We start from the raw sequence: 17,492 nt of genomic DNA, 5'->3' as shown, positions 1-17,492 counted from the left end.
GTACAGATAGAAATTCATGGTTACAGGCAACACTTCCTACACTATTGATAGTAAGGTCTAAGATGTTCGCCATTCCATGCTCGCGGTATCAGGCTCCCATCCAATCTCGCAAGTTTGTATACGCCAGGTCGGATGACTGACTCTATCTGGTATGGTCCTTCCCAGTTCGGCCCGAGCACTCCAGCTGCTGGATCTCGGGTTGCTAAGAATACGCGTCTCAAAATTAGGTCTCCCACTCCGAACTTTCGATCTCGAACCCTCTTATTGAAATATCTTGTGGTTCGTTGCTGGTAAGCAGCATTTCTCAGCTGAGCCTCTTCTCTTTTTTCTTCGATCAAGTCTAGGGTTTCTTTGAGCTGAGTGTGATTGGAACTTTGATCGTAAATCTGAGTTCGGATCGTCGGGATTTCGACCTCGATGGGCAACATTTCCTCGCAGCCGTACGCTAGAGAGAACGGAGTATGTCCTGTTGATGTCCGAGCTGTAGTCCTATATCCCCAAAGGACTTGAGGCAATTCCTCGAGCCATCGTCCCTTTGCCTCCTCCAACTTTTTCTTTAGAGAACTCTTGAGAGTTTTGTTAACGGCTTCGACCTGACCATTCACTTGAGGGTGAGCCACTGATGAAAAACTCTTTATTATGCCGTTCTTTTCACAAAAGTTGGTGAATAAGTCGCAATCGAACTGGGTTCCGTTATCGGATACAATCTTTCTCGGTACTCCGTATCGGCATACGATGTTCTTTACCATGAAATCAAGGATCTTTTTTGCAGTTATGGTTGCCAATGGTTCAGCCTCCGTCCATTTCGTGAAGTAATCAACGGCGACTACGGCATATTTCACTCCGCCTTTTCCAGTTGGGAGAGAGCCTATGAGGTCGATGCCCCACACTGCGAAAGGCCATGGGTATGTCAACATGGTAAGTTCGGAAGGTGGAGTTCGGGGTATCGTTGCGAATCTCTGGTATTTGTCGCATTTCTTCACATACTCAAAAGAGTCTGTTCTAATGGTTGGCCAAAAATATCCTTGACGTATGATCTTCTTGGACAGGCTATGCCCCCCGGTGTTGTCTCCGCAGAACCCTTCATGAATTTCTTCAATGATCTTCTTTGCTTCGGGAGGGGTTACACACCTAAGCAGCGGCATGGAATATCCTCTTCTGTATAACTTTCCGTCCAAAATGGTGTAACGAGGAAGTTGATACATCAATTTTCGAGCCTGGTTCCGATCTTTTGGAAGAATTCCATTTTCGAGATAATCAACTATTGGACTCATCCAGGTCGGTTCTGTTTCAATCATACACACATCTTCCTCGTCTGGCTCAGTAATGCTGGGTGCTGATAGGTGTTCTACGGGTACAACATTCAGCTCTTCTTTTTCGGCGGAAGTGGCGAGTCGAGCTAAGGCATCTGCATTTGAGTTTTGTTCTCGGGGAACCTGTTCGATTGCATAAAACTCAAAATACTCCAATGCGGATTTTGCCTTCTCCAGATAAGCAGTCATTCTTGTGCCATGAGCCTGGTACTCTCCCAAGATTTGATTAACCACGAGCTGGGAGTCGCTGTAGCAATGTATAGCTTTGGCCTTGAGCTCTTTTGCTATTCGTAGTCCCGCGAGTAGAGCCTCGTACTCAGCTTCATTATTAGATGCTTTAAAGCCAAATCTTAAAGCAGAGTGAAATTTGCTCCCTGCAGGAGTGATCAGAATAACTCCTGCCCCCGCTCCATTTTCATTTGACGAGTCGTCGACGTAAAGTTTCCACAGCTCGTGGGCCGTGGTTATTACCTCGTCGTCGGCTATACCAGTGCACTCCACTATAAAGGCTGCCAAGGCTTGTGCCTTAATGGTCGTTCTTGGATGGTAGGTGATCTCGAACAGTCCGAGCTCAACAGCCCATTTAAGGAGTCGACCTGATGCCTCTGGTTTAGACAGGACTTGCCTAAGTGGTTGATCTGTAAGTACATGGATGGGATGTGCCTGAAAGTAGGGGCGAAGCTTGCGAGATGAGTGGATTAAACTGAGGGCGAGTTTTTCCATGAATGGATATCTTGACTCTGCCCCCAGTAATCTCTTACTGATGTAATAGACGGGTTTCTGCACCATCTCTTCCTCTCGAATGAGCACCGCGCTTATCGCGTGTTCGGTGGTTGAGAGGTATAGGTACAATACTTCTCCCATTTCGGGTTTTGACAGGATGGGTGGTTCAGCGAGGTGTCTTTTGAGCTCCTGAAAGGCTAGCTCGCACTCTTCTGTCCATTCAAACTTCTTACTTCCTCTCAATAAGTTGAAGAATGGAAGGCCACGATCCATTGACTTCGAGATGAATCTACTCAGGGCGGCCATCCTGCCAGTCAAGCTTTGGACATCTTTATGCTTCCGAGGTGAAGGCATATCAATCAGGGCCTTTATTTTGTCGGGATTAGCCTCGATTCCACGAGAGTTGACAATGAAACCCAGAAATTTTCCCGAAGATACCCCAAAAGTGCACTTCTGAGGATTTAGCTTCATGTTGTACTTTTCTGAGCACGCCAAAGCACTCTTCGAGGTCATCAACATGGTTCTTGTTAAGTTGAGACTTTACAAGCATGTCATCAACATAAACTTCCATGTTGTTCCCTATTTGCTCTGAAAACATCATGTTTACGAGTCGCTGATATGTAGCTCCAGCGTTCTTGAGCCCAAACGACATAACATTATAACAGTATAGCCCTTTATCTGTAATGAAGCTCGTATGTTCTTGGTCAGGGGCATGCATGGGAATCTGGTTATATCCAGAATATGCATCCATGAATGACATCAAGCCATGCCCCGCCGTGGCATCCACGAGCTGATCAATTCTTGGCAGCGAAAAACAGTCTTTTGGGCAAGCCTTGTTGAGATCCGAGTAGTCAATACAGGTTCTCCACGTCCCATTGGGCTTTGGGACCAACACTGGATTGGCTACCCAGTCAGGGTAAAAGGCATCCCGAATGAAATGGTTTGCTTTTAATCTGTCAACTTCCTCCTTTAATGCTTTCTTTCTGTCCTCGTCCAGTTGTCTTCGCTTTTGTTGCTTCGGGGGAAAGCTTTTGTCTATGTTTAATGCGTGGCTCACAACATTCGGGCTTATCCCCACCATGTCTGAGTGTGACCATGCGAAGACATCCTGGTTTTTCTTCAGAAAGCAAATTAATTGCTATTTTGCTTCGTCTTGGAGGTGTTTTCCGACCTTCACCTTCTTCGAGGGATCAGCTTCGTCGAGCTGAACTTCTTCGAGCTCTTCCAATGGTTCGAGGTCAACTTTCTCCATAATCCTTGGATCGATTTCCTCGTCAATTTCTAAAACCATTCCATCTTTATTTTGTATGATAACGAGTGCTTGAGCGCTCGTTTGTTTCTTTCCCCTCAAAGAAATGCTATAGCACTCCCTTCCTGCCAATTGATCTCCTTTTAATGTCCCGACCCCGACTAGGGCGGGTCTCCCGAGCAGTACATTGTAGGCAGATGGTAAATCTACCACCACGAACTCCATTATCTTGGTCACCGAGACTGGATAGTCTCCCAAGGTCACAGGGAGTTCAATGGATCCCATACAGGCAGTCCCTTCTCCTGAAAAGCTGTACAAAGTAGTTGCACATGCCTTCAGGTCGCGAAGGGAGAGTCCCATTTTCTCGAGGGTCGCTTTATAAAGAATGTTGACTGAGCTCCCATTGTCTATGAGAACTCGGCGGACTCTCTTGTTGGCAAGCTGAAGAGTAATAACCAATGGATTATGATGAGGGAACTGAACATGAGATGCGTCCTCCTCAGTGAAGGTTATCGATTGCGTTTCAACCCTTTGGATTTTTGGTGCCCTAGGTTCGGGTTCATAAGGAGACCCGTCCCCTATCTTCAGCTCGTTAACGTATCGCTTTTGAGCATTTCTGCCCCCTCCTGCGAGATGAGGCCCTCCCGAGATGGTTATTACGTCCTCTCCATCTATCGGCGGAGGCCTGTCTTCTTCCCGAGATTGGGAGTTATTATTTTGTGCCGTCGAAGGCGCGACTACTCTCTGGCTCGCAGTAGTCTGTCCAGTACTCAGGTTTTTGACATACTGCCGGAAATAACCTCTCGAGATCAACCCTTCGATCTCGTCCTTCAGCTGTCGACATTCATCAGTTGTGTGTCCAGTGTCTCTATGGAACCGGCAATACTTAGTGGAATCCCTCTTGGATTTTTGATTCCTCATTGGGTCCGGACGCCTGAAGGGGACCTGGTTTTCATTAGCCATGTATATGTTTTCCCGAGACTCGTTGAGCTCGGTGTGCACTTTATATACGGAGAAATACCTTTCTCCTTTCTTTTTCTTTCCTCCTTCAGCCTCAGGGTTATTTCCCTCGCTCTTTTTCCTCTTGGAGAGATTCTCCGAGGTAGGCTGTGGAGCTGCTGGGTCAGCCAAGGTTGAGGCGGAGTTAATGTTTATCGTTGTAGTTTCGGTCTGCGAGGTCGCCTTGAGCGTTGACCTCGCCTCCTCTACATTGACAAATCTCTGCGCCCGTCTGTTAAACTCGGTTATTGACCTCACCGGCTTCCCTTGCATGTCATCCCAAAGGGCACTTCCGGGTAATACACCAGCTCGGATAGCCATCAGGTGCCCACTGTCATCCACATCTCGAGCTCGGGCGACCTCTAGATTAAATCTTGTTAGGTAGCTTTTCAGTGTTTCGCCCGGCTGTTGTCGGACGTTAGTCAAAGTGGATGCCTCTGGTCTGACTCCCATCATAGCTCAGAACTGCTTCTTGAAGTCTCTAGACAACTGATCCCATGAAGTTATCGAGTGTCTCTTGTACTTTTCGAACCAACTCTTGGCAGGTCCGGCCAATGATGTTGGAAACAACATGCACCTGAGCTCGTAACCCACATTACTAGCTCTCATAATAGTGTTGAATGTACTCAGGTGACTGCATGGGTCGGTTTTTCCTTCAAACACTGGGACGTGAGGAATCCGGAACCCTTGAGGAAATTGAGTGTTAGAAATATGTGGAGCAAACAGTTCGAGCTCCTCATCAGAGTCCTCATATCGACCATTCCCTCGTTCATTCTTTAAAAGCCTAAAGGCTTTTTCGAGCTGATCGATCCTTTCTTGGACTGGGTCCTTAAGTGGTGTCTGGAATTGACAGTCATTGATCATGATTCCAGGCTCGCGTCTCCGTGAGGGATCTCTACGCCCATTCAGGTGATTCCTTAGGTGCAGATTTGTCTGATCTCCCTTCCCCCTTCTCTGATTCAGATGATTTCGCAGGTCAGGACGATTCTTGCGGCTTCCAGTATTTTTACGACCTCGGTCGTGTTTACTGACGGACCTGGTCTCTCCGGATTCGTCACTGGTGAAACTCATTGATCGTTCATTTCGCGATGGGTTCTTCCCATGTCGCCTCGTCTCCGCAGTGCGAGACCGGGACGTCTGACTTTTCTCAGATTGTGCGCCTCTCCGCTCCTGGAAAGTCTCCCTGTGTCCTTGTCTATCCCCCGTACGCCCTTGATCCTGATCTCGAACAGGTTGAGCGTTTCTGCGGGGAGGTGAAGGATATCTTATGGGAGACGGAGGGAACCGTATAGGCGACGGTGGCTGCCGCCCTTGCCTCGGCCTAGAGGGTCTAGAATTTGCCCGAGATGGGTCAGTCGCGTTCGGTGCACTACCAAAAACCTGAGTCCAAGCCTCGGTAGGAGCTTGGTTATTCTCAGTTCCTGCAGGCACTTCCACAGGTGGATTAGGCGGGACCCGAGCTCGGGTACTCCTCTGGGGCCTAGGAGGAGCAGATTGCTCTACTGGTGCCGGAGGTTGAGTCGGCCTCCTTGCGTCAGCATCTTTTCGTGGACGTCCACGGGGCCTCCGGGGAGGAACATGCACGTCCCTTGGAGGAGGGACTTGGTTTTCGCGCGGAGGCGGGGGCTGAGCCACCTGCGCCTCTTCGGCCATCCTAGTCAACTCCTCATTCCGTTTGTTGGCTTCTGCCAACAGCTGTTTCAATTGCTGATTTTCCAATTCTACAATAGGAACGTAACGCTCAGGATTGTAGTACATATCCTCATCCCTCGGTGGAGGCGGTGGTCCCCGGGAATCGGAGGACCCACTTCTCTCCTCAGCATCCGGGTTCTCCATTGGTTGTTTTCCAGGACGCCTTGGGTAGCTTTCATTAGGGGTGTTCTGATTGTTTGTAGCCATGAATCTCTTAGGGATGAATGCTTAAGGCTCTCAATGAAAGCACCAAACTGTTGACGCCGTTTTTTGTCAAACAGTGAAAGAAGAGCACGTAAACAATGAATGACAATGGCTAAATGAAATAAAACAAATCAAACACGCTATTTTTACATGGTTCGGCAGTTAAATCTGCCTAGTCCACGAGTCTCTGTTATTAATCTGAAGATTATCTCTGAAAATTCTTTAGCAAGAATTCTGCAAAGTTTTTTCTCAAGGATCAGAATTTCGGTCCCTTACAATGGTGCATGGCTTCTCTATTTATAGAGAAGGATGCAGAATACTATCCCACATATTTTGGGTAGTTACTCTTTTGTGAATAAAATTAATGGCTTTAAATGCCTACAATCAAATATAAAAGGAAACGTCCCTGAAGACCAGGAAACGCATAACTGACCAAATAATATCCCACGATTCTTGGGGATTTACATTAATAAATGAGGATTACATCTCATATTTATAATACTTGTAGATATTCAAGGTGGTTACCGCGTATCTCTAAGGCTTTAGCATCCCAGGTCTCACGTCATTGTGCAAGCTAATGACATCTCCCGAGAACACGTGTCTTTCGAGATCGTACGTACATCGAGCTTGAGACCCTCGATTCGAAGTCGTCCCCGAAGATGAGTGTGTTCTCGGAGCTACCTTTCAAGATCGAGATCGTTCGAGCTCGCCATATTCGAGGTCATATATCGTACTTTGCAGGCTCGATATACAATCCTGGAGCATACTCTAATCCTTACGAGACCATTTGTTGCGAATCCAACTTTCGAGGTCACATTTATCATGGCTCGAAATCTGGATATAACAGATATTTATAATAATATTATTTTTTTTATATAAATATTCTCTCCTAAATCAAATATATTTATATATAGATACTACAAAAATTAAATCTGTGAATAATATATTAAATATTGATATAAATTTGATGTTCTAAAAAAATATAATGCTTTTGGTAATATTGAGTTAAATCAATTACTCTTATAGGAAAAACATAATGTAAATGAAGAGTATTTTAACTCAATATTGCTAAAATAGTTTTATTTTTTAGATCATCAAATTTATATAAATATACAATATATTGTTTATATTCTAAATGTATAACACCACACTGGTTTATAAATCATATGTGACTATACCAATTTTTTTAACTGTTAATTAATTATTTCTGTAAATAAAAAATTAGAATAAATATCAAATTAGAGCTAGAGCAAATAGACGAATAGAAGGAGATGATGCAAACTGGTCTACTTTGTAGTGCACCAAAAAAAAATTCTTTTAGATTATTTAAATTTTGTGATTTATTTTATTTAAATGTTAAGTGTGATGAATTGTTTTATTTAAATGTTGTTTATTTTATTTAGTTGTTGTTTGTTTGTTATTTTATTTAATTGTTAGAATTGTTTGGTATAATCTTTTGAATTTAAATTTGTTAATTGTTTGTTTGGTTAATTATTTTAATAAGTGAATAATTGTGTAACATGTTTATTTTATTATTAGTGTTATATTTTATATAAGTGTGACAATTGATGTGATTATGTGGGATTTGGTTGAATGCACTAAGGTGCATGGTAGATAGTGATGCATCCTAGTGATTTAGTGTGTGCAAGTTTATGGTAATAAGATGCACATGTGTAGATTTTCTACACACTTTTATTCCTTTATTAGATTTATTTTAGTTAATTAACATGATGAAAAAAATATATAAATAAATAAAAGAAAAGGAAAGATGTTGGGCGTGTAAGGCAAATGGGAAGGCAATAATTTCTCTTTTCCTAAATGGGTTTGGTTTATATTTGATTTATTAATATCAATTGTGTAATTTACATTTGATTGATTGGATGTTATTTTATTTGGTATAATTATTATGTGAAATATTAGGAATTACTTGAAATCTTTTCTTCATTCTGATTTGCCTTTGCCGTGTATGTGTGGTGTTGTGGTCAAATAGGTATTGTAAGAAGTTTCCTTTATGAGGTGTGAAAAGAAATAAGGAAAATACCCATTTTTTTTATTTATGAAATGATATAGGAAATTATCAAGAAAATTATAAAGGAAGAGAATAGGAAACTATAGATCATTCCACCCTAGAGTATTCGGCCAACCCATTATAAGTAGAAAAGAAAGAAAAGTTGTTATTCCTTTCCATCACACCAAGCCACCACCCCATATAGTTGTATAGGGAGAGAGTAACGTGGGGAAGGAGGACAAGAACAAGGGTTGTTCAATTGTGTAAAGAACTAGAGGTAACATTTGTTCATGATTTCTTTAAGACTTTTTCTTTGTTCATTTTGATTGTAAGCTTTGTTATTTTGGATGTATGGTGTTTGAAAATCCTCTATAGGTGACAAGGTTTTCTTGCTAGAGTGTTCTTGATTCAACAATCAAGAGAGGTAATGGTCTTTCTTAGCCTATATATTGGTTTTGATGGGTTTATCTTTGACGTTTTTGATGGTGATGCTAATGGTTGATTATTGTAGGATTGATGATTATGATTTGTGTTTTTAAGAGAATATGATTTGTTTAAAAAGGGCTCATGGGTATGATTGAGAAAATGGATTTGATAGGGTTTATAATGAGGATATATGTTATGTTTATATTGCTATGGTTATCTTTTTAATCCTTGATTTATGTAAAATGGTAAATGATGATTTTAGAAATATGATAAGAAATATGTTAGGATTGTTATAAGGCATGTTCATGAGATATGGTGTTATGAATTTATGTATGTTATTGCCATGGTTATTGTTGTTGGATTTCATGTGTAAATTCAATGGAATAGAAAAATTGGTTTGATAAGATTTCATGTGAATATGTTAGTGATATTCTTATAATCATGTATATAATAAGAGTATGATGAGATTTTGGACATGTATGATTTTATGTGAAATTTTGGGATAAAAGATGAATCTCATGAGAAATTAAGCTTGCTGATTTTTGTAAATAATTGGGTAAAAGTTTGATAAAAAAATGATTTGCATGCATAAGTAATGTCATTGATGTTATGTTACTTTTATGAAATTAAAAGGGGTATTTTAAGTCCCATTAAAATGATATTTTACTCAAATAATTACCTACAGAATTTTTATTGAATTTTTGAGAAAATATGAGCTTTTAAATTGAATATGGTGATTTTTAATGATAAAAATAGTTGCTGGAATTTTTGTAAGAAAATAAGAAGTGAGTTTCACTAAAATGAATTTGATGAGTTTTTGGAACAAATTATTTTCCTAAGTTATGGTAATATTGAAAAATGGTATCTTTAATGGTATGAATGCATATTTTGATAAGTTATGATTTTCCTTTATTTTGATTGAGAAAAATATTTAGATTCTATTTATTTGTGATTTTTTAAGAAAATAAATGGTGGCTGAAAGTTTGTTTTAAAAAGGTTAAAAATTGATATTTAATTGTCACATATGGATTTTTGTTACATAAAACTAAGTCTTAAATAATTTAAATAAAAATATATTTTCCACACTTAAAAATATATTTTCTCACATCATTTATGTAACACAATGATAAAATTTATTTTTCTAAAGAAACATATTAAAAATAGGTATTTTAATTAATTCCAAGTTTTTGGTTAATTCTTTGTAATTTGAGATTAATGAATGAAATTGTCACATATTTTTTTTTTTAGCTAAATCAAATTATTTTATGAAATAAAATAATGTTTTGAGAAATTTAATCAACTTAGAAATTTTAAGAAAAATAAAGCATGTTATATGTCTATTATTTTTAAAACAATAAAAGTAAGAAATGTAGAATTATCGTTTTTGAAAACGTCTCTATTACGCAATGTTCCCACGTATGCATGTTACATGCAACTCCACTTTTACGTCCAAAATTATGTTTATTATTCAACTATGTGGTTTTTATAAAAAGATCATGCAGGTAAAATAAGTAAAACGAGCATTATTCTTTTATGGCTTTATGTGTAGTTAAGAATAATTGCATGTTTTGTGTAACTGTTATTATGTGTGCATGGCCCATGCACACATGAGTTGTATGGAAGGGCAAAATAGTAATTTTATGAACCTAAGAAATGTTATTTTGATTATGATATAGGCTCGTTGAAAGATTGTGAAATTTCTTAGCTTGGACCTGAGGTAAGGAAGTAAGATAGATTCTATGATTTTATGCTATGAATGGTAAGACTGTTGTATGAATGAATTGTTATGAATTATGAATGTCATAACGTGATGATATGTTGAATGTGATATGTGTATGGATGTTAGATACATCAAACCAGTTACGAAGTTAGATACATCAAACAGAATACGATGTTAGATACATCAAGCAGATTACGATGTTAGATACATCGAACGAGTTACTAAGGACATTGAGACGTAACTCCTAGGGCGAACGCGCCGAGGTTATTCAAGGACCAGAGATCTCCTGTTTACCTGATAGGGTGACATGGACAACTAGCGATCCATGCTCATCATGTATGCTGTATGTTTGTGAAATGATGATATGTTACAATTATGTTATGATATGATGATATGTTACAATTGTGTTATGCAATGACGATATGTTACGATTATGTTTTGATATGCCATGATGTTGTAAATGAACGTTAGTGTTTGTATTTGTTGTATTCTTACTTGCTTATTTGTTTGTACTTCCTTACTGGGCTTTTAGCTCACCCCCTTACTTTCCTTCCAGGTAGCAAATAGGATTTCTTTATGGCACGCGTGGTGACGTGAGGAGTTCTATCATCATGGGGTGTATGGCGTGGGGTAATCCTATGGACGGAAAAACGATCATCGTAGAACGCCATTTAGATTATGTTTTGTTTTAAACAGACTTTTTCCTAAATTATCAGTGGGACTCAGTTATTTAATTTTGTTTCTTTTAAACTTTGCATAAAAATCTATGTTTTATTTTAAAACTTATGGCGCCAACTTGCATGGTTTTAAGCAAGTCCCCACTGAGACTTTGATAATGAGTGGTATTCTTTTACAAACTATGTTATGCGAATGTTTTATAAGTATTAGCTTAGGGCGTTCTTTACATACTCAAAGCTCTCCTTTATATAAATATGTAAAAATATACTTCAAAAATTAAATATATAAATAATATATTACATATTGATATAAATCTAATGTCCAAAAAAAAAATTCTATTGGGGCAATATTGAGTTAAATCAATCACTCATGCAGGAAAAAATATTAATGTTTAGATAAATTAATACAAATGAAGAGTACTTTAGTTATAGCCTAAAGCTATAATACTTACAATGGTTTGTAAACCATGTGGGACTATAGAGATGTATTATAATTGTTAATTAAATATTTTCTTTAAATAAAAAATTAGAAAGAAACCACAAAATAGAGAAAATAGAGAACATAGAAAATTAGAAGAAGAGAGTGTCACCTCATCTCCTCAAAACTCTCATTTATATAGATATAAATAAGATATAGATAGATTAATATAAATTTAATATAAAAAAATAATAATTCTATTTTGGCAATATTGAGTTAAATCAATCAATCAAATAGAAAAAAATATATTAATGTTTAGAAAAATTAACTTAAATGAAGAGTACTTTATTTATAGCGTATATGTACAACACCTACAATGGTTTATAGACAATGTGGGACTATATGGATGTTTTATAATTGTTAATTAAATCTTTTTTAAACAAAAAATTAGTAAAATTATAAGAATAGAAAGAGAGGGTGTCACCTCATCTCCTCAAAGCTCTCATTTATATAAATATATAGATTGTTCGCTCTTAAACTATTTAAAAAAAAAACTAATTTGTTGCTCTTCTCTTCTTTTTTCTCACAAATAAAAAAATAGATAAATTTGATGTATATAATGGGAACTTCTTTGGTAGTCTCTCTATAAAGAGGATTATTGGTACATTCCCTCGTGTTTTCGACACCTACATAGTTATAATCGAATTTTTTTAGAAAATTCACAAAAATACCTAAGGTTTAAAAAAAAAATACTAAAAATACATATTCTATAAAAAAAAATTACAAATATATGGAGGGGCATAATCGTAAATATAGAATTTTTTTTTGTACACAAAGTTTACAAATTTGTAACTAAAGTTTACATATTTGTAACTATATGTTACAATTTTGTAAGACACATTTACAGACTAAATAGAAAATTGTAACAATCAATTACAGAACTGAAACAAACTGTTGTCCTTATTTTAGTAATATTTGTAAAATTCTGTATTTTTCAATTGCTTTTAAATTTACAGTGCTATGTGTAATTTTTCCTTTTTTTACATGATGGTGTATATTGTAGTTATAGCAAGCATCCCACCAGTTTTCAAAAAATTCCAAATAATTTACGGTGCGGAAATCATGGTTCAAACACTGTATTTCATAAGTGTTTTTAAAAAAATACATGTATGCAATAGATTGTTTCAATCTTATTTTCAACACTGTAAACAATGCAGAATTTCTCGTAAGCTAGCAGTATGTTTGTTATGAATACAATGTATATCATCATATAAAAAGTGTAATTGGTGGCATAAATACCCAATATTTGTACTTTTTTGTAGTTATATATCTCTAACTTTTTTTATTTTTGGGAATTTACTCATTTGGTACCCTGTGTTTTTGCAAAGTATCGTTTTAGTACTCTCTTTTTTCAATAATGCTCATATGGTACCATTTATTTTCAAATTATACATATTTGGTACCCTAAGCTGGGATTTGATAAATAAAATTTTATCAATATTACTAAATTGTCAACAGTTATATGTAATAAGTAATTAAATTTGAATTTATAACTTATATAATTGAGAGTATCTTATTAAATTGGTAAAATTTTATTAATTTAATTTGAGTTTAGAGTACTAAATATGTATGATTTCAAAATACAGGGTATCGAATATGTATGATTTCAAAATACAAGGTACCAAATAAGCATTATTGTTAACACTTGTTACCAAAACGATACTTTACAAAAACACAGGGTAGCAAATTGGTACCTACTATTTTTTTGGCAACAAAAATAACCAATGTTACCAAAATAGTGATATCATTACTACTTGTTTTCCCATTTAATTGTTGGCTCTGTTAGGATTAATGCCCTAAAAGTAAAAGCATATGAAGACATTTTATTGAATTAAATAAAAAGAAAATTTTTACTATATTTGAATATTATAATTATTGTTTGAATTAATTATATGATAATATCAAGAAAATTGCTTATTCATTCATGAGAATATGATTTTGTATTAATACGAAAGAATTAAGATCATATATAATGAATAAAATAGTCAATAACATATTAAAGTAAGAAAGTTTTAATGAATGGTTGCTAGTGCGGTTTACTAAACATACAGGATGCAAGTGATCTAGATTCGGATTACTGATGTGGATAGATATCTTAGTAAATATGTTGTATAGAATAGAGATTATATATGACATGACCGATAAGAATTAATTATCTTTATAAACTTGTCGTTTGACATAAAGATTTGATTCTTATCATAATAGATGATCATTTGTAGATCAGTCTAAATCCTGAGTATTCATAAACTTCTGTTTGTGTTTATTGGATATTTGGATTCACTCATTAAGGTTTCTTAGTATAATGATGCTAATTATAACTCTACAAAATACAGTTTTTTTACCATATTTTTTTATGCAAATTGTTGCTTAGTCTTTGAAATTTTAAGTAATTTATTAAGTTTTTAAGTAATTTTGAATTTATTAGTCATATTGTAAAATTTTACATTTTTATATGTTTTTATAGATCTTTTATTATAGTATGTTGTAGTTTAATTATTTGATATTATTATTGTTAAGTTAGAAGTAAAAAGATGCACTTTTGAGCTTAAATGTTTAAGTAAATTAAGTTTTAATTAATATTTTCAAAAAATTATTATGACTCATTTTATAATTGAAATTATTTGATTATGATTTAATTTATTTTGTAGGAAAGTTATTGCATTTGAGGTGCTTGAAGTATAAAAATAAAGAAAAGAAAATAAAGTTGTGATGAAAGGAGAATTATGGCATTTTTTAAGAGGAAATAAGCAAAAAATGGCACCAGGCCCATGCCTTATTCGGCCTAGTAGGAGAAGCCACCCAAGCCCGTGCTTCCCTGCCACCTCTCAGCCCGAGCCTTCCCAGCCCCTGGGCCCGCACGCCTCAACCAGCTCAGCCCACGCCTCCCAGTAGCCTCCAACTCCCCCGGGCCCACGAACTCCCAACCAACCCAAGCCCAGCCTTCAACCCACGCACTGCCCCAGCTCTCAGGCCCACCTAAAGCCCAAGCCCGCTTGCCACCAGCAGCCAACCAGCCACCTTCCCATTCCTCTTGAGCCCATTTTGTCCCTTTGTCCCTCAAATGCCAATTTTTACCCAATTTTTCTACACATTTCACTAGAAGATTCATCATGACACCCCTATTTTCCATATTATTATTAATTTAATTAATCTAATCAATTTAATTAATTTTAATAATCTCATTTTCGCTATAAATATGTAATTTTAAAGACTATTTTGGGGTGCTAAATTTTTTGTTACCATCTTCTTTTCTACCATTCTCTCTTCCATTTTAGTGTTTTTCAAGAGCATTTTTCAAGTATGTATTTTCTTTATTTTGTCATTTCGATTCTAGTTATGAGTTTCTAATCTTTCTAAGATTATCAAGGTGATGATGAAAAAATATGCAACTAAATAATATTTATTTTGTATGTTGATTTCTTATTTGTTCAACAAAGTTTATGGATTTTTCTTCTTCAAGTATTTTATTTCATCTTAAATATCATGTATTTTTTATTGTTAGCACATATTTACACTTTGTTCTTCATTAGTGCAAAATCATAATATTCTTTTATTAAGGTGTGCCATTAAATTGTGCACATCAAATGCTTGGAACAAAAATATTATGTTTTGCCTTATAAATAATATCCAATAATTTATTTGTTGTTTCTTTAAATTGATTTACACTAAATACTTTGAAATTATATCTAAAAAATTGAAGATAAATCTTATATTTTTATAAAATCTTGTGCGTAAATAGAATATCTAATTTGAATAAGTGATGGTTTGATTAATTTCTACTATTACTAAAACTTGGGAATCAATGTACTTAAAATATTATTGAACTTATATTTTATGGATTCTATTATCTTAATAATCTTTCTTCTACCATCTTGTTTACAATTATTAATTTAGTTAGATATATTGTCTTTAATATCTTTATTATTATCTTCTATTTTATATTCTTGATAAAAAATATCATCAATCTTTGGAGCTATGTTAGAATTTATTAATTTTGGTTTAAAATAGCTTTCTTTTTTATTTTAGACAACTCATTTGGGTTCGACATATTTGCTTACACGATCACTATTCTATATGAACGATTCGTGCGCTTGCGATATACATATTTAAAACATACCTATTTTGGGTCCATCAAGATTTTGGCACCGTTGCCGGGGAGTTCCAAGAAAAGAAACGAGCTTTTTCTAAAGGATAGTGAATTCTTCTACTAGTTATTTTAATTTTTGCACATAAAAATATATATTTATATAAAAACTAAAAAAAAAAGATAAAGAGAAAATCCATGACGGTTCTACCACCCATAAAAAAAAACTTACTTATATATTTATATTTATTGCTTTTTTTTGTTAGTTGACGGCACTTGTGCCTCCTTTCCATCTTTTTAATTTTTATAGTTGATGGCACTTGTGCCTCCTAATTTTGTTGTAACTTTGTTGTAATTTTTATTCCTTGTATATCTTTGTTAGTTGACGGCACTTGTGCCTCCTAACTTTTGTTGATTTTACCTTATTTTTCTTTGTCTCTTATCATATTATTGTGTAATTGTGAAAAATACTTGAAAAAAAAAACCTAAATCTTGTCATTTCACCATAAGCAATCTTTACTTAAAGGAAATTTGAACAAAATTCTCAATCTGCCTCTATTAATTAACCTCGGGGAGTTGTTAGTAGTGTGCGAGTAAGTGGAATCAAATAGACCTAGGGACAAGTAAACCATAAAAATTATATTGTCGTGAAATCTCTAAAAATTCTAAGTATGCTATGTGGTTGCGGTTTTAACTGATCTTCCACATCAGTTTGTTTGAGATTATCTTTGTTGCCTTGTTTGTGAAAATCATATGCATCATTGGGAACATAACTCTAAAAATCGATTAGTAAAAATACATTTATCTTTGTTTGAAATTGAAAGTGTTAGTTAAAATTTGAGCATCATGGAACCAATTGCTAATATTACTAGAAATCTTGTTGATGAAAATGTTGTGCCTGAAAAAACCTTACTTGAATATTTTGCACCTATTTCATCTAATGCTCCCTCATGCATTGTTATTCCTACCACTTTTGCTACCCATTTTGAGCTTAAATTATAAATCATTCAATTGTTGCCATCTTTTTATGGGTTAGATAGAGAGGATCCTTACATGCATGTCAAATATTTCTTAGAAATTTGCTCAACATTTAAATTTCAAATTTTTTTTATGAGTCGGTCAAACTAAGATTATTCCATTTTTCATTAAAGGAAAAATCAAAATCTTGGTTAAATTCTCTTCCCACAGGGCCTATAACTACATGGGATCAACTTATAATAAATTATTGCTGAAATTTTTTCCTATGTCTAAAACTGATAGTCTAAGGAGAGAAATCTCTGAGTTTTTTCAAAAAGATAATGAAGAGTTTTATGAATGTTGGGAGAGATTTAAAGATTTATTATTAAAATTTCCTCATCATGGTTTTTAAAATGGAGACTTGTAAAATATTTTTATGATGGTTTAACTCCCTCTAATCGTCAAACGATTCAATCTATGCATGCTGGAAATTTTTTTAAATTTCAAGGACAAGAGGCTTGGGATGCCCTTGCAGATTTATCTGTCAATCACAACAATGGAATTATTTTGATCCTAGGTCTAGGTCAACTAATTCACGAAAAAGAGGAGGAAGATATGAAGTAAAAGATGAATTCGACTTAAAAACATCCTTAGACAAATTAGCGAGAAAAGTAGAAGCTTTAGCCATAAGCCAGACTATAAATTCTCCAATACAACCAAGAAAAGATGTTTGTTCTATATGTTCCAGTCCTTGCCATAATGCCCAATCATGTCCTTCCTACCAAGAAGCATTTTCTGAGGAGGCCAATGCTCTTCATGCTTATGGGAAACCAAATGATAGCCCATTTTCATACACTTATAATCAAAATTGGAGAAACCATCCAAACTTTTCATGGAGACAAAACCAACCTCCAATGAATCAAGGGCACCAATACAACACGCAAAACCAAACTCATGCCCCA

General features: G+C 35.6%; 1 non-coding gene across 1 annotated transcript; it reads right to left on the bottom strand.

The window, feature by feature from the left end:
• Positions 1–16,831: 16,831 nt before the first annotated feature.
• LOC133780918 (small nucleolar RNA R71) lies at positions 16,832–16,938 on the bottom strand. The gene has a single exon (XR_009869724.1). It is a non-coding gene; the product is annotated as a small nucleolar RNA R71 (small nucleolar RNA).
• Positions 16,939–17,492: the final 554 nt, after the last annotated feature.

This window comes from Humulus lupulus, chromosome 5, assembly GCF_963169125.1.
Source record: "Humulus lupulus chromosome 5, drHumLupu1.1, whole genome shotgun sequence".
Taxonomy (NCBI): Eukaryota; Viridiplantae; Streptophyta; class Magnoliopsida; order Rosales; family Cannabaceae; genus Humulus; species Humulus lupulus.
Note: the sequence above shows the minus strand (reverse complement) of the source record. Positions and strands in the feature narration are given on the sequence as shown.